This window comes from Pleurodeles waltl, chromosome 9, assembly GCF_031143425.1.
Source record: "Pleurodeles waltl isolate 20211129_DDA chromosome 9, aPleWal1.hap1.20221129, whole genome shotgun sequence".
In the NCBI taxonomy this organism is placed as follows: Eukaryota; Metazoa; Chordata; class Amphibia; order Caudata; family Salamandridae; genus Pleurodeles; species Pleurodeles waltl.
Genome location: NC_090448.1, coordinates 682,161,840 through 682,186,064, shown reverse-complemented (window position 1 = coordinate 682,186,064; position 24,225 = coordinate 682,161,840).

The following is a 24,225-nucleotide window of genomic DNA, read 5'->3' as shown; positions in this document are numbered from 1 at the left end:
TGTCCCTCTACTAAGACAGTATACGCCTGCCTATGGAAACTATTTGTATTATATTGTACAGAGAGGTCTATTGATCCTCTTTCTTCTTCTCTTTCTAACATCTTTCTGTTTATTCTGTCACTCACCCAACAGTGTTTCTCCTTAGGGACTCTTAAGGGCTATCTTTCTGCCTTATCAGCTTTTCTTCACTTGCTTGATCAACAGTCTTTGTTTAAGCCCGTTTTGTACAGAGATTCTTAAAAGGACTTGTGCATATGTTTCCACCTACGTCTTTTGTTATGCCCCAGTGAGACCTTAATCTAGTGCCAACTTTTCTAATGTGTGCTCCTTTTGAGCCTTTACATAATTGTCCTCTCCGGCTGCTCACTATCAAGACAGCCTTCTTAGTGGCGATCACATCTGCCAGGAGAGTGAGTGAAATGCAGGCTTTATCATCGAAACCGCTGTGTCTCACAATATATCCTGATAAGGTAGTCTTCAGAACCCGTGCCTTTTTCCTCCTCAAGGTGGTGACCCCTTTCCATCTGGGTAAGAATATCACCCTGCCCACCTTCTTTGCCTCACTGCATCCCTCTAAAGAAGAGGAGCGTCTCCATCGTCTGGACCCAAAAAGAGCGTCATCGTTCTACCTTGACCGCACAAAAGAGTTCCAGGTGGACGACCAACTCTTTGTGGGGTACGCTGGTGCAAAGAAGGGGTGGGCAGTCCAGAAACTAACCATTTCGCGCTGGGTCGTTCTCTGCATTAAAATTTGCTATGCTTTGGCTAAGAAGCAGCCTCCTGAGGACTTGAGAGCTCACTCTACCAGCAGTAAAGCTGCTACCACGGCATTAACCGGTACTAGACATTGCCAGGCGGCAACGTGGGCTTCCTTGCACACGTTTCCAAGACACTACTGCCTAGATAGCCAGGTGAGAAGAGAGGGGCATTTTGCTCACTCGGTCCTGTAGGACTTCCTTGTGTGAAGTATATCTTCGCAACCCACTGCCAGGAGTTATAGCTTGGGTATCTATTCTAAGGTAAGGAATCTGCAGCTAGATGCCTCTATCAGATGAACAAGTTACATACCTAATAACGAAGTATCTGGTAGCGACTCTATCTAGCTGCAGATTCCTTACACCCACCCAGGCCTCCCCGATATATATATATTTATATATATATATATATATATATATATATATATATATTGTCTTTTTTCAGATTTTTACCCTTACTCCAGGGCATTTCATTTTGCTCAGACAATAAGGGGAAAAAAAAATTGGTTCTTCCATCACACTACGCTTCTGGCGTGGGAAGTTGTGGAAAAGAACAGACGTGCTCACACTGGGGTGGTGCCTATATAGGAGGCTGTGATGTCACAAACGACTGCAATGATGCTGACGGCACCACGCGGAGCTGGACGACGCACACGGATCCGAACGACGCGACCCGACGGCGCGCGCGCAGGGTACTGCTCAGCAGAAAAATTCCAGATTCAATGCTGACGCCACGGAATTCTAATGTAAGGAATCTGCAGCTACATACAGTCTCTACCAGATAATTTGTTACCGAAGGTAAGTAACTTGTTCATCACAAGTGTTCTGCACATTTTGGGGTGTTGTATGCCAGCGTTTTGCGCATTACCCTAAAGTATCTAATTAAGCAATGATATTGTCAAGGGTAAGGCAGGCTAATTTTCCCTTTGTCTTCACAAGCAAAATTCTGATGTCACCATATGAGATAAGTGCAGTATACGTTATCTATAGAATGCAAGGGACATGCATGGATACATTTCCTTTTCTTTAAGGAGTGGCACCAGGGAATAATCCTTGGTCCTGACAAAAAGCCTAGCGGTAGACTTTGAGATATGTAGACCCGGAAGGCAGGTACATAATATACCCCACTTGCATTTACCTCTTTTTACTCAAACTACCACTAGGGCAGGTGTAGGAAAGTGCCACTGTTGGCAAGGTTACCCCCCACTTTTTGCCTAGTGTTGATGCCAACTTTGATTGAAATTGTACTGAGATCCTGCTAACCAGGACCCATCTCCAGTGTTATTTCCCAAAAACTGTAGCTTTATTTCCACAATTGGCACAACCCAAGCACACAGTTAAGTCCCTTGTAAAAGGTACCCATGTACCAAGGGCCCTGTGGCCAGGGAAGGTCCCTAGGGGCTGCAGCATGTATTATGCCACCCTAAGGGACCCCTCACCAAACACATATACACTGCCTTGCAGCTTGTGTGTGCTGGTGGGGAGAAAAAGGCAAAGTTGACATGGCAGCCCTGTCATGGTGCCATGCCCAAAAAACACTGCCTGTGGCATAGGTAAGTCACCCCTCTGGCAGGACTTACCGCCCTAGGGCTGGGTGCACTATACCACAGGTGAGGGCATAGCTGCATGAGCAATATGCCCCTACAGTGTCTAAGTCCATTGTTAGACATTGTAAGTGCAGTGTAGCCACATTGAGTATATGGTCTGGGAGTTTGTCATTACGAACTCCACAGCTCCATAATGGCTTCCCTGAATACTGGGAAGTTTGGTATCAAACTTCTCAGCACAATAAACCTACACTGATGCCAGTGTGGGATTTATTGAACAATCCAGATAGAGGGCATCTTAGTGGAAATCACAGTACTCACTTTGTCAGCAGAGGAAGTAGAGCAAATACTGGCACCAGTATCCCCCATTGAAAATACATCAACATCAGACAATCTGTGGGAAAATGAAGAGTGTGATGAACTCAAAACCCTCAAAAGAAACCAGATCAAAACCATGATTCATGGGATCACAATGACCGAATATCGTAGGGCAGAGGCAGCCCCTCAAGGGCTCATAGCAAGCAATGTGTCTTTCATCTTCCAACATGATAAAACCTTTAAGAAGGATTAGTCATTAATTTATTGGGACTGTACTCAGGATTGGCTAATCCTGATCATTAAAACTGCTGTGAAACTCTCTGAGGAACTGAAAATGGAGATACTTACTATAGAGGTTTGCCTTAAAACATACCGGTCCACAGGGGCCCTAAAGAAAATGTTGGAGGAACTCAGCCAAACCATGAATGAGTTTGAGATCTACATAATACAAACCAAATTTTAAAAACATAAGAAAGACACAAGCCGGTTCACGCACAGGCCTGTATATCCTTAAATCGAGGATGATTATATCCCCACAGGAAGGAATCCAGGATATAAAACAAGAGTCTGATGCATCAGACACTGGTTCTAGTGGCTCTGACACTAGTATGGTCACCAAGGGATAATACTAGGGTAGATGGAGCAATAGAAGAAAGATGCGACTGGGTTTGAGACAACCAAGAGGGTGGGGTCCATATCCTTGACACCCATGTACCCACCCAACTACCCATACAACCAGACCTCCTCCCCGACCCCTACCACCGCCACCCCAACTATATACACCCCATTTTGAACACTGGGACTCTCAAGGTGGCATTATTCACAATACTGGCCTCCTTTTTTAGGGTCAGGCCAGGGACGCCCAAGAGGCAAGTCAAAAAAACAACCCCAAGTTCAATGGGGTTCCACCTAGGAACAAGTGAGGATGACAGTGAGGAGCATGAAGAAAGAGACTTCACAAGGGCACACCAATCAAGCAGCCGACCAGTTTAGTAGTGAACCTCAGTGAAGACCAGCAGACAGACAATCAAAAGCAAGTTTTGGGAAAGGTCCTGGGTTTTGTCCCCACTGCACTTTGGACAAATTTAAGCCAACTGTGAGATAAAAAAGTTTATCAAAGGTAAACCCATGGATACAGAGACTGTGGGGACACAGGTCTATGAATCAAATCCACTTTCACTCCTCTCCATACATCAGTCACAGTGGAGATACTGGCTTTTGAAAAAGGACATTGATGAAATTAACCAAAGTATCCTGAGAGGGTTTTACAACATGACAAAGTAGGAAAAGGTGGCCATAAAAAAACTGGCAAACAATCCCAATATAGTAATTATACCAGCGGACGAAGGTGGAGTCATCGAGATTCAAACCACTGGAGCATGCCTTAGTGAGTGCTTGAGATTATTAAGTGATGAACCCAACTATGAAAAACTAAGATCCTACCAAATGTTTGAGAACCAGGATTAGTAGCATGGCAGAGCAGGTTCTAGCACACAATTGGAACTCCCAGAAAGATGGTCATTATCTAACTAACAAGAACCCGGTGATCCCATATTTCTACACCATCCTAAAAATTCACAAAATTCTAGAGGTACCTCCTGGTGGACCTATAGTGTCTGGCATAGGATCAATTCTGGAACCTCTGTCCCATTTTGCTGACACCTTTCATAGACCCATAGTACAATACACTGACACCTACCTAGAAGACACAAAAGATGTATTACTTGTTATCAAGAACATAGGGGGTCATTATGACCCCGGCAGTCGGTGATAATGTGGCGGTCGTACCGCCAACAGGCTGGCAGTACTTACCGCCACACTATGATATGTACCACTCTGACCGCCATGGCAGTACCAGCCGCCGGGCTGGAGATAACCGTCTCCAGCCCGGCGGCCGCCATTGTGCCGCCTACGGGATAATGACCCTGCCTACCGCCATGGTTTTCATGGGATTCGTAACGCCACGAAAACCATGGCGGTAGGCCCTATCAGTGACAGGGAATTCCTTCCCTGTCATTGATAGGAGGCCCCCACCCCCTCTACCTCTCCAAACACCTCCTACATCCACGCTTCCCATTCACACACACACGCGCAGATAGGCACTCAATCACACATACATACACACATGCATATATTCAATCACACACACATCTGCACACACTTCAAAACATACACGCAGACACGCATTACGATTTCTATACATACACACACTCACACTTCCATACATTCACGCACGCAATCAACTCTCAAAACACACCCGCAATCACGCACACACATACATGCACACTCCCCCCCCACACACACAATACCCCTCACCCCCGTCCCCTGTCGGAGACCCGACATACCTGGATCCAGGGGGTCTTCCAGCAGGAGAATGGATGGGGCGCTGCTACCGCCAGGAGCATCCGCCAGCAGAACACTGCCAGAACATACAGCTGGCGGCGGTCTACTGGTGTGGCGCTGCTGGAGGTAGCAGCGCCACCTTACCGCTATCCGCCAGTATGGCCACAGCTTGATTTTCACCCTACTTGTAGTGGAAATCCAGCAGTGATCATAATATGGAGGACGGCTGGTAGCCGCGGCTATGGTCTTTTGGCGGCCATCGCCGTGGCGGTAGGCGGTTTTTAGGTGGACTGGGATTTCAGATTGCAATATGGTGATGGAATGCTGCCATTGGGCTCTGATCAAGAATTTCTTTGAGTTTGAGGGAACCCTTTTTACTTTTTTTTTTCGAAAAACACAGGACCAGCATGGGAAGCACTTTGCGCTGAGCATTGCTGCACTCTATGTCCACCACTTAGAAACACATAAGGTCTTGATCTCCCACAACCCCTACAGACATCATATCAAGCTGTGGAAAAAATATTTTGATGACGTATTAGTCATATGGGAGGGGAGTACAGATACATCAGGGTGTTTTCTGAGGTGGCTAAATAGAGAAGATGAGTTCCTGAAATTCACCCACACAATAAGTAATGAACAATTGTTTTTTTCTGGATCTAAATATCATAGCTGAGCACCAAGCTTTAAAGACCGCTTCACATGAGAAACCTACAGCCAAAAATTGCTTACTACAATTTGATTCTACCCCGCCCCCTCAGGGAGAATCTCCCCTTTGGGCAGTTCCTCAGATTAAGAAGAAATTGTTCTGAGATTGCAGACTACAAGGAGCAAGCGAATCACTTAGCATCCAAACTGAAGGCAAGGAAATACCCACTCAAGATTATAAACCAGGCTATGAAATGGGCACACAATAACAACATGGAAGCCCTATAAGAAATCCAAAAGAAAGGGAGCATAGGAAGATTGTCAGCAAGCATTGGCGTGTCCTTAACAGTAGGTCGTTCAACATTCCTAACACAATGTTCTCACATAGATGAGGACAAAGCTTGAGAGACATGTTAGTACATACCCATCCCTAAAATGTGAGGGTAGACAGGACTGACACATCTAATTCCTTAACCCCGCTAGTAGGCCATTACCCGTGCGAGGGGTGTAGTGTTTGCCACCTCAAGAGTGTCACCAAAACCATACTTTTCAATAACACAACATGGTAAATAAAGGGAATTCACGAATTGTAACACACAAAAAATGATATACCTGATAACATGCCCCTGCAACCTCCATTAATTGGGAATGACCACTTGCAAAATCAGAGCCGGGATCTTTGAACACTACAGCAACCTTAGATGCAGATGAGCTACCACGAAGATGTCTACCCACTATACCGATAAAGGTCACACAGTACAGGATTACCAATGGGTCATTCTAGAACACTTCAGAGACTCGACCAATTGCAAATCTAAACTTTTTGAGAAAGAACAACATTGGGTTTTCAAACTAGGAACACATATAAAGAAACTAAATGAAAATATCCTGTGGTGCCAGCTGACTCAATTATGGCCTCACTCACAGTGTAATCCTGTGCTTTTCCACTTTTGTCTATAGGTCACAGGCAGGAGGTGCCACCAAAGGCTTTCTACATGTACAACACCAGGAATGACACCATGTGCTTATGTTTGACCATCCCTGCCTCAACATTAAAAACTAGACCATATGAAGTGTTCTTTCTTTTGGGAACCTTCAATAAGTAACTATCAACTCTCTTTACCTATATCATCAATTCCCATTTTTTATCAGACGTTAACCTCTTTCTTTATCAGCAATTATTTCCTATTCATGGCCTCACACTGAACAAGGCATTTTTTTTACCAGGTGCCATCCCCGCTTCAATATAAAACATGACCACGAGAAGCATTCCTTTTCTGAATCTTTGGAAAGTGACCATCAGCGCCGTCTCCTTATCAGCAATCCGCTCCTACTCATGACATATCCTCATACTAAATACAGGCATTGTCAGAAACACCTATCTTTTACATCTGGGGTCTTTGAAAAACAACACAAGGTGCCAGAGCTGACCACATTTTTGAAATAATAAGTTGGCGTAGTTTGGACTCTTGCTCTGAGCAAGACTGCTGGTTAAAGGACGACAGTACTTTTATTTGTAGGCGACTATGCTTATCCCACAACAAATCGCAACTGTTGTCCCAACCTTACCGGCTCACTAGCAGCACCTCACCAGAAACACAATAGTAAAAGGTGATTTTTGGCAGCCTTTACGCATGGACTCGAGAATAAGACATCTCAGGGAGTTTCGTGGTTGAACAGAGATTACCTCTTTCTCACAGATATATCATGTCTCATACAAACACAGGCAATAACAAAGATGCAGTAAAGTTTCAATAGTTTTTATTTAACATAACTGCAATTTGCGATAAGTTGCATAGGCTGCAATGATTAGGATAATGAATAATGCAAGAAACAGAACTGTGAAGACAAGAGTCATTATTACAAAGACCCCCACCATCTTGCAATGCATAGAAAAGACATACGAGATGTAATATGCCCTAACACCCTAATGTGAGAGGCCTAACCTCCTAGCTAAAGGAGAGCTGGGTTTGCTAAACCTAATCTGCCAATGCCATGTCCATGAGAGGAGCCCCCAACCCTCGTTACCTTGGAATGAGGTCTCTATCTCAGACTCTGCAGGGACACGAAGACTGGGTCAGCGTCAAGACGACATGCAGCTTCGATATCAGCGATGGTGGCGGTGCCCTCTGGTCGGAATCCCTCTGATTATCTGTCTAAAGTGGGATGTATTTATACAGATCTACCAGGACCCCTGACGTAGGTGTGTTCCCAAACAATAGATAACAGACATGCTTGGGACGGTAATTAATATAAACAATCCCTCGAAAGTATAGAGAGGGAAAATCCCGAAGTGGGAACACCTACTGTTTGTTTGTCTTTGTTGCTTGATCTTGACGCCTTAGCACGGTGGCACTGACAATGCAAAGCATAAGAAGTGTCCTAACTATAAACAAGGCAACCATCTTAGAAGAATTAAATAATTAAATGGGCTAAGACCGAGCAAGCTAAGTAGGTTAAAAGTCACTAGGTGACAGGGGCACGAGTCTGCAAGCCAAAGGCTAAGCTAACTCCTGTTATCCCATTAAAACGAACTAGGATTCACTACAAAGTGGTCTAGCTGTCCGCTTAGTGAGCCAGTCGTGTCTCTGGGGATGCACACCTCATCATGGCATGCTGTGAGAGCACGCCGGGCGGGCACACCTCCTATATGCTTCTCCCTACAGTAAATGACTGACTAGGCAGGATGCAACAACTAGACTCAGACCGTGGCAAAGGAGACTAGTTGGTTCAGATGTGGTAGTGTCGCTTTGGCAGAGTGAGTATTACTTGAGGCTTTCTTTATTACCTTGAGAGCAGACCACCAGGAAGCGGTAATATAACAACATATTTTATTCCCTTACTTCCAGAGTGTGAGTACAAGCACACACACTTCCCCAGTGGATCCATGATACCGGAATCAATGATTTCCAATGTATGCTTTCACTTTTTGTGTGTGCTTTATGTTTGTCTGTCTAGTACTCTGTTACTTTGCATAAGCACTTCTAAATGCGATCATGATGTCACCATATGAGATAGATGCAGTATACTTTATCCATAGCATGCAAGGGATGTGCATGGATACATTTACTTTTCTTTAAGGAGTGGCACCAGGGAGTAATCCTTGGTCCTGATGAAAAGTCTAGGAGTAGCATTTGATACATGTAGACCAGGAAGGTAGGTACATAACATACCCCACTTCCATTTACCCCTTTTTATTAATAATGCCACTAGGGCAGGTATTAATAAATTTATATCCCTAGTAAGCAGGTATTTTAACCGCGAAGATCCCCACTCTAGGTCACACAGTCTAAAAAAAAAGTGCTCCCTAATAATCCAGCAGATGGACCCAATTATGAAGCATGCCACCAAGGGGTAACCCAGGTGGGTGAGGGTTTCCTAAAGAAAAAATAATTTTTCTCATTTCTGTGGAGGCTTTTCAGGTTGTCTTGAGCTGGGTTTTTAGGTCACATTACATCCAAGTATCTGGCCATCTTCCAAGTTTTCCTTGCCTGGCTGACTCCCGGGTGCACCTTCATTTCTCTCAGTGACCATATCATTGTTACCCAACATGGGGGTCTTTGATGCTGCCCCTGTAACTCTCCTTTTTGATGCTGTCTCTTCTCTGTCTTTGACTCCAGCTTCCTTTTATTAGGCCTACCTGGACCTGGCCTCTTGTTTTGCCACGCCTCTTTCCGGCTACACTGTCAACTAAAGATGTCTGGCAAATAAATCAACTGGCGGGATTAGACTTGCAGTCACTAGGCTCCTACCGGCTTGCGAGCAATGCACCTATGTGCAATCACCCTGGTCTTCTAAACACCACCAGTGGTGAGCGCCGCCTCACCCTCCTTCTTGCTTCCTCGTGTTCTGCTATAGGGGAGGGGAACGAGTACGCCAGACTGGGCTGAAAGCAGTTCTGAGTTTACATCGCAGGGCTTTAAGGGTAAGTTGGTCTCTAGTTATGCTCTTTATGCACTCATTGCTCAATGATTAAACCTGCCTGGTTGCGAAAAGCGCCACCTCACCCCAGGCCCGGTTCTAGCGGGTGGGCCAGGTGTGCCAGGCCCACCCAAACATGTTGGTTGGTCCTCCCAGAATCACCAAAGAAGCCACAGAAAAAGCACCTGTTAAGTGTTTCCTCCATGTCGGCAAATGTGAATTTTGTTTAACTTTTTTTTACTTTAATTATCAGTCAGGGGTCAATGAGAAATCTCTAGTATATATTTTATAGTGCAATTTATTTAATAATAGCTGTTTTACTTGTGTACTGATAGGAAGAAAAATACCACCATAAGATGATTTTCCCTATTTTTCTACTGTTTGAGACAAAACTCTGGGCATGGCTGGAAAAAGAAAACAACCTGCTGGTGAGCTTAGCTCATATCTGAGGCAAGCAGCAGTGGGGAGGAGTGTGTTTGGGGAAGAGGAGACAGGGGTTTACCTGCCAATGATGCAGCAGGTGCAGCAGCACCAGAGCCCAGGATGTAGGCTACCTCCATAATTGTCGAAAATTGGGCACACAATGGTCCATCCAAACGCACCCTTGGCCATCCAGATATAAATTCCTGAAACCTTGTGTTGTACAACAGGGAGGGCACGAACATGCTATGGCTTGAGGTCAGAGCAGAGCAGCGTAGTCCTGATCCTGGGGTATTGATATCCTGAGGGTCAGAGTGCAAGGTTTGTTGAAGCGGATGGTCACCCTTTAGTTTGGTCGTTTTAGTCCTTCAAACGTATTGTGAATCTCTGCCAGAATGAGAGCCCTGGAGGGGGGAGCACACTTGAGCACAAGCTGCACCCAGACCTAGCTGGGCCCCATCCGCAACACAGGGCTCAACCACTGACTGCCAGTGGGAACTAAAACTACTGATCCACAGACACTCCTAAACATTTTGTTTTCCTTGTTGGATTCAGTACAGGGTATTGCAAGATATTACAGAGGTTTCAGGCTCCTCGCCTGTGACTGCCGAGAGTCGGGAAGAGCTGGTGAGTGCACATACTGCAGCTAGACTAAATGGGGGGCACAGGTATGGGCAGTAATGCGGAATATGTGGTGGCAACGGCTGTGGCAGGAAGAGAGGTAGGGGTGGCGGGGGGATGGGACGCGGTGAAAGACCCAGTCTTTACTGGCTTACCTGTTCCTGTGTAGTCCATAAGCTCACATGCCGCCAGAGCCACCAAACCTGCTTTCACCATGCAAACCCTGCCCACAACCAGAGCAGCAACCAGCAAACGGGCCGCAGGCCATGGGCAGGATCCTTTTCCTTCTCTCGTATGCTTTCTCTCTCGCTTTTCTGCCGCTCAGCAGCTGCAGTTGCTCCGCTCCAAGCCCCAAGCTGCTCCTTCCTCCTCCAACGCAACTTTGATTTAGACTTTTTCATGTTTTGAACCACTACAGATCAATGTAGTGAAAGCTTTAGTTTTAATAATAAAACTAGGTCCTTCGCTGGACCCATGCTTGCCTCATACTATCGTCTGGTGGGGGACATATTGGTACCTGTTGATCACAGATCTGTGTAATCAATCAGCTCTGCAGTTTGTCCCCCACAGTGGAAGATTGCTCAAAGTCTTACAATTGTAATGAAAGCTTCAGCAGATCCTTTTAAGTTAACAAATTATAGGCCCATTTCGAGACTGCCGTTTATGGCAAAATGTTGGAAAAAGAGATCAACATAAAATCAAAAAGTCATTTGGAGAAGTATAGGGTGTTTGAGAAATTGCAAGTTGGTTTTAGACAACTTAATTGCATGGAGACCACCTTGGTATCGGTTCTGGATAACATAAAAATGTTACTGGGTGGAGGAACTAGCACAGCCTTGATCCTATTGGATCTTAATACTGCCTTTGATAAGTCTCTCACTATACCTTGATTTGGAGACTACAGATGTCTGGTGAGCAAGGCAAAACCTTAAAATGGTTCTTTGTTTTATCTAATTGTACTCAAACGATCAGAATGGCAACTTTCTCCTCTAATGAAAGATTTTTAGTGTGTGGCTTGCCCCAATGTTCAATATTTAGGCCCACTTTGTCAAGATTTATGTTTCCCTTGTTGCCACACCAAAAGAAATGTTGGGCTGTTGCTCTTGTCTTACGTGGATTACACCCAAAGTGTTGTCTCTGTAGTTGACAAATCTAGAGCAGCTTCAAATTTGCATGATTTCATGATCTCATTGATGGAATGGATGTGCGCCAGTGCTCTAAAGCTAAATAGAGATGAGCTGAATGGGGATGAGGTTGTGTTTTGGCCAAACCACAATTGCCAGTTCTCCCAATTGGTGGCCTTCTGAATTAGGCGATCTTCCTATATTTCTTGCAGAAGGTAAAAACTTTGAAGTGATGATCGACAATAACCTCAGTATGGATAATCAAATAAACAAGATCTCAGCTTCCTGTGTTTTTATTTTTAACTATGCTATTTAAAGTACTTACAATGCTACCTAAACAAACTCACATAAAGGAGGTCCAAGCTACTGTTTTATTGCATTTGATATACTGAAATGCTCCATGTAGGGAAATGCCTCCCTTGGCATTGTTACCCCCTAACTTTTTGCCTTTTGTTGATGCCAGTTATGATTGAAAGTGTGCTGGGACCCTGCTAACCCGGCTCCAGCACCAGTGTTCTTTCCCTAAACCGTACCTATGTTCCCCCAATTGGCACAGCCCTGGCACACAGATAAGTCCCTTGTAAATGGTACCCCTGGCACCAAGGGCCCTGTGGCCAGGGAAGGTCTCAAAGTGCTGCAGTATGTATTATGCCACCCTGGGGACCCCTCACTCAGCACATGCTCACTGCCTCATAGCTTGTGTGTGCTAGTGGGGGAAAAATGACTAAGTCGACATGGCACTCCCCTCAGGGTGCCATGCCCACATCCCACTGCCTGTGGCATAGGTAAGTCACCCCTCTAGCAGGCCTTACAGCCCTAAGGCAGGGTTCGTTATACCACAGGTGAGGGCATAGTTGCATGAGCAATATGCCCCTACAGTGTCTAAGCCAAACCTTAGACATTGTAAGTGCAGAGTAGCCATAAAGAGTATATGGACTGGGAGTCTGTCAATTACGAACTCCACAGTTCCATAATGGCTGCACTAAAATCTGGGAAGTTTGGTATCAATCTTCTCAGCACAGTAAATCCACAGTGATGCCAGTGTGGGATATATTGAAAAATACACCCAGAGGGTATCTTAGAGATGCCCCCTGAATACCAGTCCGACTCCTAGTGCTAGGCTGACCAGTTTCTGCCAGCCTGCCACAACCAGACGAGTTTCTGGCCACATGGGGTGAGTGCCTTTGTCACTCTGTGGCCAGGAACAAAGCCTGCACTGAGTGGAGGTGCTTCTCACCTCCCCCTGCAGGAACTGTAACATCTGGCGGTGAGCCTCAAAGGCTCCTGCCTATTGTTACAGCACCCCAGGACATCCCAGCTAGTGGAGAAGTCTGCCCCTCCGGATACAGCCCCCACTTTTGGCGCCATGTCCGTAGGAGATAATGAGAAAAACAAGGTGGAGTCACCTACCAGTCAGTACAGCCCCTAAGGTGCCCTGAGCTGAGGTGACCCCTACCTTTAGAAATTCTCCATCTTGAGTTTGGAGGATCCCCCCAATAGGAATAGGGATTTGCCCACCTCCCCTCTGGGAGGAGGCACAAGAAGGGTGTAGCCACTCTCAAGGACAGTAGCCATTGGCTACTGCCCCCTGACCTAAACACACCCCTAAATTTAGTATTTAGGGGTGACCCTGAACCCAGGAAATCAGATTCCTGCAACCTACAACAACAAGAAGGACTGCTGACATGAAAGCCCCGCAGAGACGACGGAGACAACAACTGACTTGGCCCCAGCCCTACCGGCCTGTCTCCAGACTCGAAGAACCTGCACAGCAACGCATCCAGCGGGACCAGCGACCTCTGAGGACTCAGAGGACTGCCCTGCACCTAAATGACCAAGAAACTCCAGAGAACAGCGGCACTGTTCAGAAACTGCAACAACTTTGCAACTTTGAAACAACTTTTAAAGAGACTCTCAGTTCCTGACAGAAGCGTGAGTCTTCACACTCTGCACCGACGCCCCCAGCTCGAGTCCAGGACAACCAACACCGCAGAGAGGACTCCCAGGCGACTCCAATGATGTGAACACTCTGAGTCGACCTCCCTGCACCCCTACGGCGACGCCTGCATGGAGGATCCAGAGGCTTCCCCTGACCGCGACTGCCTGGTAAGAAAGGAACCCGATGCCTGGACCAAGCACTGCACCCGTAGCCCCCAGGACCGAGAGGAACCACCTACCAGTGCAGGAGTGACCAGCAGGCAGCCCTCATCCTAGCCCAGTCGGTGGCTGGACCGAGAAGCCCCCCTGTGCCCTGCCTGCATCGCCTAAGTGACCCCGAGTCCCTCCATTACTTTCTATAGCAAACCTGATGCCTACTTTGCACACTGCACCCAGCCGCCCCTGTGCCGCTGAGGGTGTTTTCTGTGCTTGTGTGTGTCCTTCCTGGTGCTGTACAAACCCCCCCTGGTCTGCTTCCCGAGGGCACAGGTACTTACCTGCTAGCAGACTGGAACTGGGGCACCCCTGTACTCCATAGGCGCCTATGTGTTTTGGGCCCTGTGAGAAAGTAGCCTCTTTCTAGCATGGTTACCCCCACTTTTGGCCTTTTTGTGAGTGTGTGTCAGTTTGTTTTTACTGTGTCACTGGGATCCTGCTAGCCAGGACACCTGTGCTCATAGATAAAAACTTATATGTCAGTGTGTTTTGCCTGTCTCACTGGGATCCTGTTAGCCACGACCCCAGTGCTCATAGTTTGTGGCCTAATGTGTATGCCTGTGTAGTGCCTAACTGTGTCACTGAGGCTCTGCTAACCAGAACCTCAGTGCTCATGCTCTCTCTGCTTTTAAATTTGTCACTGTAGGCCAGTGACTTCATTTACCAATTTCAATTGGCATACTGGACCCCCCTTATAAGTCCCTAGTATATGGTACCCAGGGGATTGGGGTTCCAGGAGATCCATATAGGCTGCAGCATTTCTTTTGCCACCCATAGGGAGCTCATACAAACCCTTACACAGGACTGCCACTGCAGCCTGTGTGAAATAGTGCACACACCTTCACAGCCATTTGCACTGCAGTTAAGTAACTTATAAGTCACATATATGTCTAACCTTCACTTGCTGAAGGTTAGGTGCAAAGTTACTAAGTGTGAGGGCACCCTTGCACTAGCAAAGGTGCCCTCGCATAGTTCAGGGCCATTTCCCCGGACTTTGTGAGTGTGGGGACGCCATTACACACTAGCACTACATATAGGTCAATACCTATATGTAGCTTCACAATGGTAACTCCGAATATGGCCATGTAACATGTCTAAGATCATGGAATTGTCCCCCCCATCCCAAATCTGGTATTGGGGAGCCATTTCCATGCATCCTGGGGGCTCCACCATGGACCCCTAGTATTGCCTAACCAGATCTCTGAGGCTTGCACTGCAGCTACAGCTGCTGCCACCTCACACAGGGTTCTACCCTCCTGGGGTCTGGGCAGCCCAGTCCCAGGAAGGCAGAACAAAGATTTTCCTCTGAGAGCAGTGCATTACACCCTCTCCCTTTGGAAATAGGTGTTACAGGCTGGGAAGGGGTAGCCTCCCCCAGCCTCTGGAAATGCTTTGAAGGGCACAGATGGTTCCCTCCTTGCATAAACTAGTCTACACTGGTTCAGGGACCATACCTGATAAGGTAGCCAATCCCCTTCTCAGGGCTACTTAGGATATCTCCTGTGGGTTCTCTGGAGATTTTGCTTGCAAGTTTCCTTAAGAAATCCTCTGCAACACTTGCAGCATCCTCTGACCTCGGATCAACCTGCTCCAAGAAACGCTGTAACTGCAACAAAGTGTCTACAAGAGACACTTTTCTTCAGCAACCTCAGCTCCAAGTCAGCAACTGCAACAGTTTACATGGTGTGCATGCTCTGGGGACTCCCTGTCTTCATCCTGCACCAGAAGGACCGAAGAAATCCCCATTGGAGTGATGGAGTCACTCCCCTGCTCCAAGCAGGCACCTTCCAAGGCGACGACCGGTACCCAGGGACTCCTCCCACGGCAACGAGCATGCTCCTAAAAACACAGAGGGTGGACATTATCGACATAGACTGTCCTGAGGTCCTGCCGACGCAATTTGGAGGAGGGTAAGACCTTGCCTTCCCCGAGAACGACAGTACCCCTGTGTTTTGTGTCTTCTTCACCTCCTGAGGCCTCTGTGCACTCTTTGCAAAATTAATTTGTGCATAGCCTGACCCAGGGCCCCAGCACTCCACCCTGCGACGCTTAACTCGCTGAGTTGTTCTCCGGCAGTGTGGGACCTTCTTTTCTTGTTCTGCATCAACCGCGTTTTGCACTTCCTTTGAACCCGGATCCTGCAGTTTCTGGCTGGCATCCTGAGGATTCTCTAAAGTACTGAGAACCCCCTCTTCCTCCTCACACAGAGTTGAGGCCCCCAGGTCCCTCCTGGGTCCATCCAGCGCCATTTTGATGAAAAACACACTTTTGCCGTTGCCAAGGCTTGTTGGCGCCTTCCAAAACGAAATCTCATCTGCAACGATCTTCACGCTGTGGGACATCTTTTGCATCATACAGGAACCCTCTGGCATTTTCCTAGGGTGCATTTCTGCAGTCTTCTACTAACCGAGGACTCTTCTTTTGCACCCACGTCAACTTCTGGACTTGGTCCACTTCCTTTGCAGGTCTTCAGGCCCAATAATACAGAAGTTGTTCTTTGCAGACTTGGTTGGCTGCTGCAAAATCCCAAAAACAAGGTGTAGTGTGTCGTAAGGAAACTTGCAGTACTTTACTCCTGCTTTTCTGGGCTCTGGGGTGGGGTAATTTACTTATCTTTACTGTATTCTTACTCTCCCAGCGATTCTGTGCACACTAAACTTGTCTAGGGGGGAATTTGTGATTCACATTCTACTTTTTTAGTATATGGGTTGTGTTAACCCTAGACCTATTTTCTCCCATTACATTCTATAGGATTTCCTACTATTTGCATTGTTCTATGACTATTTACTTGTCTAATTTTGGTGTCTAGTGCATATATTGTGTATAATACTTACCTCCAGAAGCAGTATTGTCTCTAAGATAATTTTGGTACTGTGTCACCCAAATAAATACCTGTATGTTTGGTAACAGTGAGTATTGTCTTTACTTGTGTATAAGTACTGTGTAACTATAAGTGGTATTGCATGAGCTTTGCATGTCTTCTAGTTCAGCCTAAGCTGCTCTGCTATAGCTACCTCTATCACCCTAAGCTGCTAGAACACTACTACCTTCACTAACAAGGGATAACTGGAACTGGTGTAAGGTGTAAGTACCCATGGTACCCACTACAAACCAGGCCAGCCTCCTACATTGGTGGTGCAGCGGTGGGGTAAGTACTTGCAATTGCTTTACCACTTTGTTACCTGTGCTTTTCACAAGAAAAGCTTGCTCCAATACTTAGAGCATATATAATATATACCTAGAAACAATTTTCTAACTTTCTTAAAAGTTCTGTTTAACTTTGCAAACGTTTTTCAAAGTTCTGAAAAGTTTTTTTCTTTTCTCTAAAAAGTTAGCTCTGTTATTCTACTAACGTTTTACTCACTTTCCTAAACTTTGTTTCTTTCAATATGTCTTCTGTAGAAGCTACCCCTAGAATTGTCAAGACTACTTATGAAAATCTAAACTTTAAAAGTTTGAGGGGTCTCTGTATTGAAAGAAGTTTAGGGATTGGGAAGAACCCCAATAAGGATTTCCTCTTAAATCTTCTACTCCAAGCTGACCAGGGATTCAACAATGGTCCAGATCAGACAGGGGAAGAGGTAGAGGATGACTCCAACCAGGAAGGCTCAGAGGAGCAAGATGACAATCGTGGGGAGGGTCCTTCCACAGACCTATCTGTCAACAAGCCCCCTAGTATAACTGGTAGTGGGAAGGTTCACACACAAGTAGGGCTCCCTTCACCCCTAGAGGCCAGGTCACTAGAGTGGCCCCTGTTAGAGATAGGTCTGCCTCTGCACACTCTCATCTTACCTCTGTTTCAGAAGCTTCACATAATTCTAACCCTGAAGACCAGTCTATAGACAGGGAACTCAGAAAACTGAGGTTAGAAGAGGCCAGACTGAAGCTAATGCAGCAGCAGTTAGCCTTAGACAGGCAATCCCTGGCTGTGGAGAAAGAGAGGCAGGGTTTGGGGCTAGTTCCCCATGGTGGCAGCAGGAGTTGTAGGAATACAAATGTTAGGGAACCTTCATTTGATTCTAGGAATCTGCACAAAGTTGTCCCTCCTTACAAGGATGGTGATGACATCAAAAAGTGGTTTGCTGCACTTGAGAGGGCCTGTAAAGTTCAGAGGGTCCCTCATGTACAGTGGGATGCTATCCTTTGGTTATCCTTCTCTGGCAAGGGTAGAGACCAACTTCCTATTGTTAGAGAGCATGATGCAGATATATTACCAGGTTCTTAAAAATGCTCTCTTGGATGGTCTGGGATTAACCACTGAACAGTAAGCTCAGAGACCAGCAAGGAGTAATCACAGGACTAGACAGACTTTGTGGTCTGTTCTGTGAAGACCCTAGAAGGTTGGTTACATGGCAGTAAGGTGACTGATTATGAAAGCCTACATAACGTGATTCTGAGAGAGCATATCTTGAATAACTGTGTGTCTGGCTTGTTACATCAGTATCTTGTGGACTAAGATCTTACCTCTCCCCAAGAATTGAGGAAAGAAGGCAGACAAATGGGTCAGAACAAGGATGAGCAGAAAAGCTCATACAGGGGGTGACAAAGATGGAAAAAAGAAAGATGGTGAAAAATCTCAGGGCAAGCATGGGGATAAAAGTAAACATAAAGATTCTTCTTCAGGTCCAAAACACTCTTCTGGGGGTGGGGATAAAACTTCTTCATCCTTTTCAAACTCTTCACACAATCAGAAAAAGCCTTGGTCCTATGTGTGTCAGTCCTGCACAGGTAAAGCCCCTGAGCCTACCACCACTAAGATATCAGATTCTAGTGCCCCTAACAGTAGTGGTAATAGTGGTGAGACTACTGGCAATAGTCAAACTAAAGGTGTAGTTGGGTTCACTTTTGGAACCATAATAGAAACTGGGGTAGACAGTCCCAAGACAGTTTCTATCACACCTGGTGGCATTGGCCTTGCCACCTTGGCTGCTTGTCCCCTTAACATGGATAAGTACAGGCAGTCAATCTTAATAAATGGTGTTGAGGCCTAGGCCTACAGGGATACAGGTGCCAGTATCACTTTGGTGACTGAAAATCTGGTGACACCTGCACAACACCTCCTTGGACAGAAGTACCAAGTTACTGATGTCAATAACTCCACTCAGTCTCTCCCCTTAGCTGTAGTTCAACTTAGTTTGGGTGGAGTTATTGGCCCTAAGCAGGTGGTGGTATCACCTAGCTTACCTGTAGCTTGTCTCTTAGGGAATGACCTAGAGGCCTTAGGTTGGGCTGAGGTAGTGTTTAGGACCCATGCATCCACGATGGGTATCCTTGAGGAATTGCTTACTCTCATTTCTGGTGAAATGAAAAAGCAAAAGAGAGAAAAAGGCCTGAAAACTCAGGATCCCTCTCCACCAACTGGTAAGAATGGTATCAAAGTATCCCTTCCCCACCCTGCCACTAAGGATACCATTCCTGTTGTGGGAGAAACCTCTCCTGGGGTGGAACCTGTACCATAGGAGCCCTCAGCTACCACTGGTAGACTCCCAGGGGTAAAAGTACCTCTATGTGGAACCACTAAAGCAGATGTGCAAAACTGCACAATTTTAGTAAATATGGAGCATCCCTCCAGCCCTCCCAGAGAAACTTTAGTGCAACAGCCGTGCACTACCTCTAAACCCTTAGGACAGCAGCCCTGTCCTATTGTGAAGCTTATAGGACAGCAACCCTGACCTGCTCCAACTCAAGAGAAACAGCAAATCTCTTCTTTCTTACAGCCGTATGGACAAAGTTTTTGCCCAGCTATGGATTTATTGAGACAGCATCCCTGTCTAGCATTTCCTGCATTTGACATAGGCTCAGTGGACCAATCCCACTGCCCATCTTTAAAACATATTAATAGGAACTCTGAGAATTTACACTCACACTCTTGGTTAGGTAAAAATCTCCAGACAGGGTGGCTTATCTCCCCACAGGGAAGTGACCATATAGTGGATGATAAAGGGAGTAACCACTCTATTGCAGATCTACTCTCCACTTACCACCACTTAGACAATAAAGTCTCAACAGGCCAAGGATAGCCTTATTGTCCTTCATTTGGGGGGGTGAGAAAGTAGCCTCCTTCTAACATGGTTGCCCCCACTTTTGGTCTGTTTGTGAGCATGTGTCGGTGTGTTTTTACTGTGTCACTGGGATCCTGCTAGCCAGGACCCCAGTGCTCATAGTTTGTGGCCTAAAGTGTATGCCTGTGTAGTGCCTAACTGTGTCACTGAGGCTCTGCTAACCAGAACCTCAGTGCTTATGCTCTCTCTGCTTTTACATTTGTCACTGTAGGCCAGTGACTTCATTTACCAATTTCAATTGGCATGCTGGACCCCCCTTATAAGTCCCTAGTATATGGTACCTAGGTACCTAGGGCATTGGGGTTCCAGATCCATATGGGCTGCAGCATTTCTTTTGTCACCCATAGGGAGCTCAGACAAACCCTTATACAGGACTGCCACTGCAGCATGCGTGAAATAGTGCACACACTATTTCACAGCCATTTTCACTGCACTTAAGTAACTTATAAGTCACCTATATGTCTAACCTTCACTTGCTGAAGGTTAGGTGCAAAGTTACTAAGTGTGGGGTCACCTTTGCTAGTGCCCCCACATAGTTCAGGGCCATTTTCCCAGACTTTGTGAGTGCTGGGACGCCATTACACGTGTGCACTACATATAGGGCAATACCTATACGTCACTTCACAATGGTAACTCCGAATACGGCCATGTATCATGTCTAAGATCATGGAATCTTAGACATGTTTTTACTGTATTCTTACTCTCCCAGCGATTCTGCACACACTACACTTGTCTAGAGGGGAATTTGTGATTCACATTCCACTTTTTTAGTATGTGGTTTGTATTACCCCTAGACCTATTTTCTCCCATTACATTCTATAGGATTTCCTACTGTTTGTATTGCTCTACGACTATTTACTTGTCTAATTTTGGTGTCTAGTGTATATATTGTGTACAGTACTTACCTCCAGAAGGAGTATTGTCTCTAAGATATTTTTGGTACTGTGGCACCCAAATAAATACCTTTATTTTTGGTAACACTGAGTATTGTCTTTACTTGTGTATAAGTACTGTGTAACTATAAGTGGTATTGCATGAGCTTTGCATGTCTCCTAGTTCAGCCTAAGCTGCTCTGCTATAGCTACCTCTATCAGCCTAAGCTGCTAGAACACTACAACATTCACTAACAAAGGATAACTGGACCTGGTGTAAGGTGTAAGTACCCACTACAAACCAGGCCAGCCTCCTATAGGCCCTCCTTTGACCTCTGCACCTGCCCGGTCCTGTGTTGCTGGTGCTGTGGCTTTGGCGTTGCCTTGAGCCCCCAACAGTGGGCTGCCTATGCCCAGGAGACTGACTGTGTAAGTGCTTTACTTACCTGCAAAAACTAACCAAACTTACCTCCCAGGAACTGTTGATTTTTGCAGTGTCCACTTTTAAAATAGCTTATTGCCATTTTAACTAAAACTGTGTGTACTACTGTTTTAAATCAAAGTTCTATACTTACCTGCGTGAAGTACTTTGCATTTGATGTACTTACCTCAAATCTTGAATCTTGTTCTAAAATAAATTAAGAAAATATATTTTTCTATATAAAACCTATTGGCCTGGAGTTAAGTCTTTGAGTGTTTGTTCCTCATTTATTGCCTGTGTGTGTACAACAAATGCTTATCACTACCCTCTGATAAGGCTACTGCTTGCCACAGTACCACAAAATAGAGCATTAGTATTATCTAATTTTGCAACTATCAATTCTAAGGAGAACCCTTGGACTCTGTGCACACTATCTCTAGCCAATACCTGATCACACAGCTAAATTCAAAAAATTGTCATTAGAACTTGATTTTTGCAATTTGACTATTTTTTCTACATCTTTTAAAGTCCTGCTAGGGCCCTGTGTAAGTCCCTGTTAGCATTTCTTTAGAGTTTAATATTTTTTAAAAGTTAGGATTTAAGTTCTAGAAGTAGTTTTTAGATTCTTATAAAGTAATCCCAACTTTTAGAGTGATAATGTCTGGCACAGATGAGATGGTGGTGGAACTCAACCTCACCCCTTACCTGCATCTAGGGATGGCAGAGTTAAGGTCTCTCTGTAAGCTAAAAAAGATAAAGACTGGTTCCAACCCTACCAAGGTAAAGCTCCAGGAGATCTTGGCAGAGTTCACAAGGGACCACCCCTCTGAGTTGGAGGATACTCCTTCAGATGGGGAAATTAGTGAACAGAAGGAAAAACTTCCCCCCTCCTGTCCTAAATAGGGAAGACAGGGTTCCCAGAACCCTGACTCCAAAAATCATAGTAAGAGAGCCTGGTTCTTCCACAGGGGAGTCCAGTGCCTATGTGGGCATTGAGGACAGTCTCAATGAAGAAGACATCCTGTTAGCTAGGATGGCCAAGAGATTTGCTTTGGGGAAGCATCTCCTAGCCATAGAAAGGGAAAGAAAAGAGATGGGTTTAAGTCCCATCAATGGTGGCAGCTACTTAAATAGGGTCAAAGAGAATACTGACATCCTAAAAATCCCCAAAGGGGTTGTAACTATATATGAAGAGGGTGATGACATCACCTAAGTGGTTCACAGCTTTTGAGAGGGCTTATGCAACCTAAAAAATAAGCAGATCTCACTGGGGTGTTCTCCTTTGGGAAATATTCACTGGAAAATACAGGGATATACTCCTCACACTCTCTGGTAAAGATGCAGAATCTTATGACCTCATGAAGGCTACCCTGATTGATGGATTTGGATTCTCAACTGAGGAGTACAGGATTAGGTTCAGGGGGGCTCACAAATCCTCTAGCCAGACCTGGGTTGATTTTGTTGACTTCTCAGTCAAAACACTAGATGGTTGGATAACTGGCAGTGGTGTAAGTGATTATGATGGGCTGTATAATTTATTTATGAAAGAACATCTGTTAAGTAATTGTTTCAATAACAAACTGCATCAACATCTGGTAGACCTAGGTCCAATTTCTCCCCAAGAATTGGGAAAGAACGCAGACCACTGGGTCAATACTAGGGTGACAAAGGCTTCCACAGGGGGTGAGCAAAAGAAAGGGGTCACAAAGTCTCCCCAGGGGAAGGGTGGTAAGACATCCAAGGACAAAAGTAAAGAGTCTTCTAGAGGGCCCCAAAAACCTGCTCAGGAGGGTGGGCCCCAAGCCTCTTCCTAGTCCGCAAATGGGCATAAGGGTAAAAACTTTGATCCCAAGAAGACCTGGTGTCACATCTGTACTCAGCATGGACACCAAACTGGAGACAAGGCCTGTCCAAAGAAAAGTCCCACAACAACAACAATTACAATTAGTGCTGGAATAGCCAGTCTCCAAGTGGGATCAACAGTGTGCCCAGAGCAAATTAGGGTCCACACTGAAGCTACAGTAGTCTCTGAGGGTGGGGTGGATTTAGCCACACTTGCTGCCTGGCCGCCTAACATGCACAAATACAGGCAGCAGCTCTTTATCAATGGGACTAGAGTAGAAGCCCTGATGGATACAGGTTCCAGTGTCACAATGGTGACAGATACACTGGTTTCCGCAGGACACTACCTGACTGGACAGACCTATCCAGTCACTAATGCTGACAATGAAACTAAAGTCCATCCCATGGCAATGGTAACTTTAGAATGGGGAGGGATCACTGGCCTGAAACAGGTGGTAGTCTCCTCTGCAATTCCAGTACAGTGTCTGCTAGGGAATGATCTAGGGTTCTCAGCATGGGCTGAGGTAGAGCTCAAGACCCATGCAGCCATGCTGGTTATCACTGTACTGGTGTGTGTCAAGCCAAGGGCACAGAGCAGGGCTCAGGGTGAAAAAGAAGTGTTGGAATCTGGAATAATGGCCCGACCTTCCAAGAGAAAAGGAAAGAAAACTGGGGAACCAGCTTATACACAGCAAAAACCTCTCTTCCCATGAAGATGTTCTGTCCCCTGAGGGAACTGGGTGCATGCAGCTGGAGCCTTATCAGGTTATGCTCTTGGGCCCAGGGGGACCCTCAAGGGAACAGCTGTGTATGGGACAAAAGAGTTGTCCCTCTCTTGAAGGCCTAAGAAAGCAAGCAGCTGAGCAAGAAAAGGGAACTGTCAGTAGAATCCACAGGGTCTACTGGGAAGATGGGCTCCTTTACACTGAGGCAAGAGATCAAAAACCTGGTGTCACTAGGAGAGTGGTAGTGCCTCAGGAGTTTAGTGGGGAGTTAATTCTGACCTTAGGCCATGACATTCCCCTCGCTGAGCATTTTGGACAAACTAAGACTTGGGAGAGATTAGTCAACCATTACTATTGGCCCAATATGTCCCAGAAGGTAAAGGAGTTTTGCACCTCCTGTGTGACCTGTCAAGCCAGTGATAAGACAGGTGGCCATCCAAAGGCCCCCCTCATTC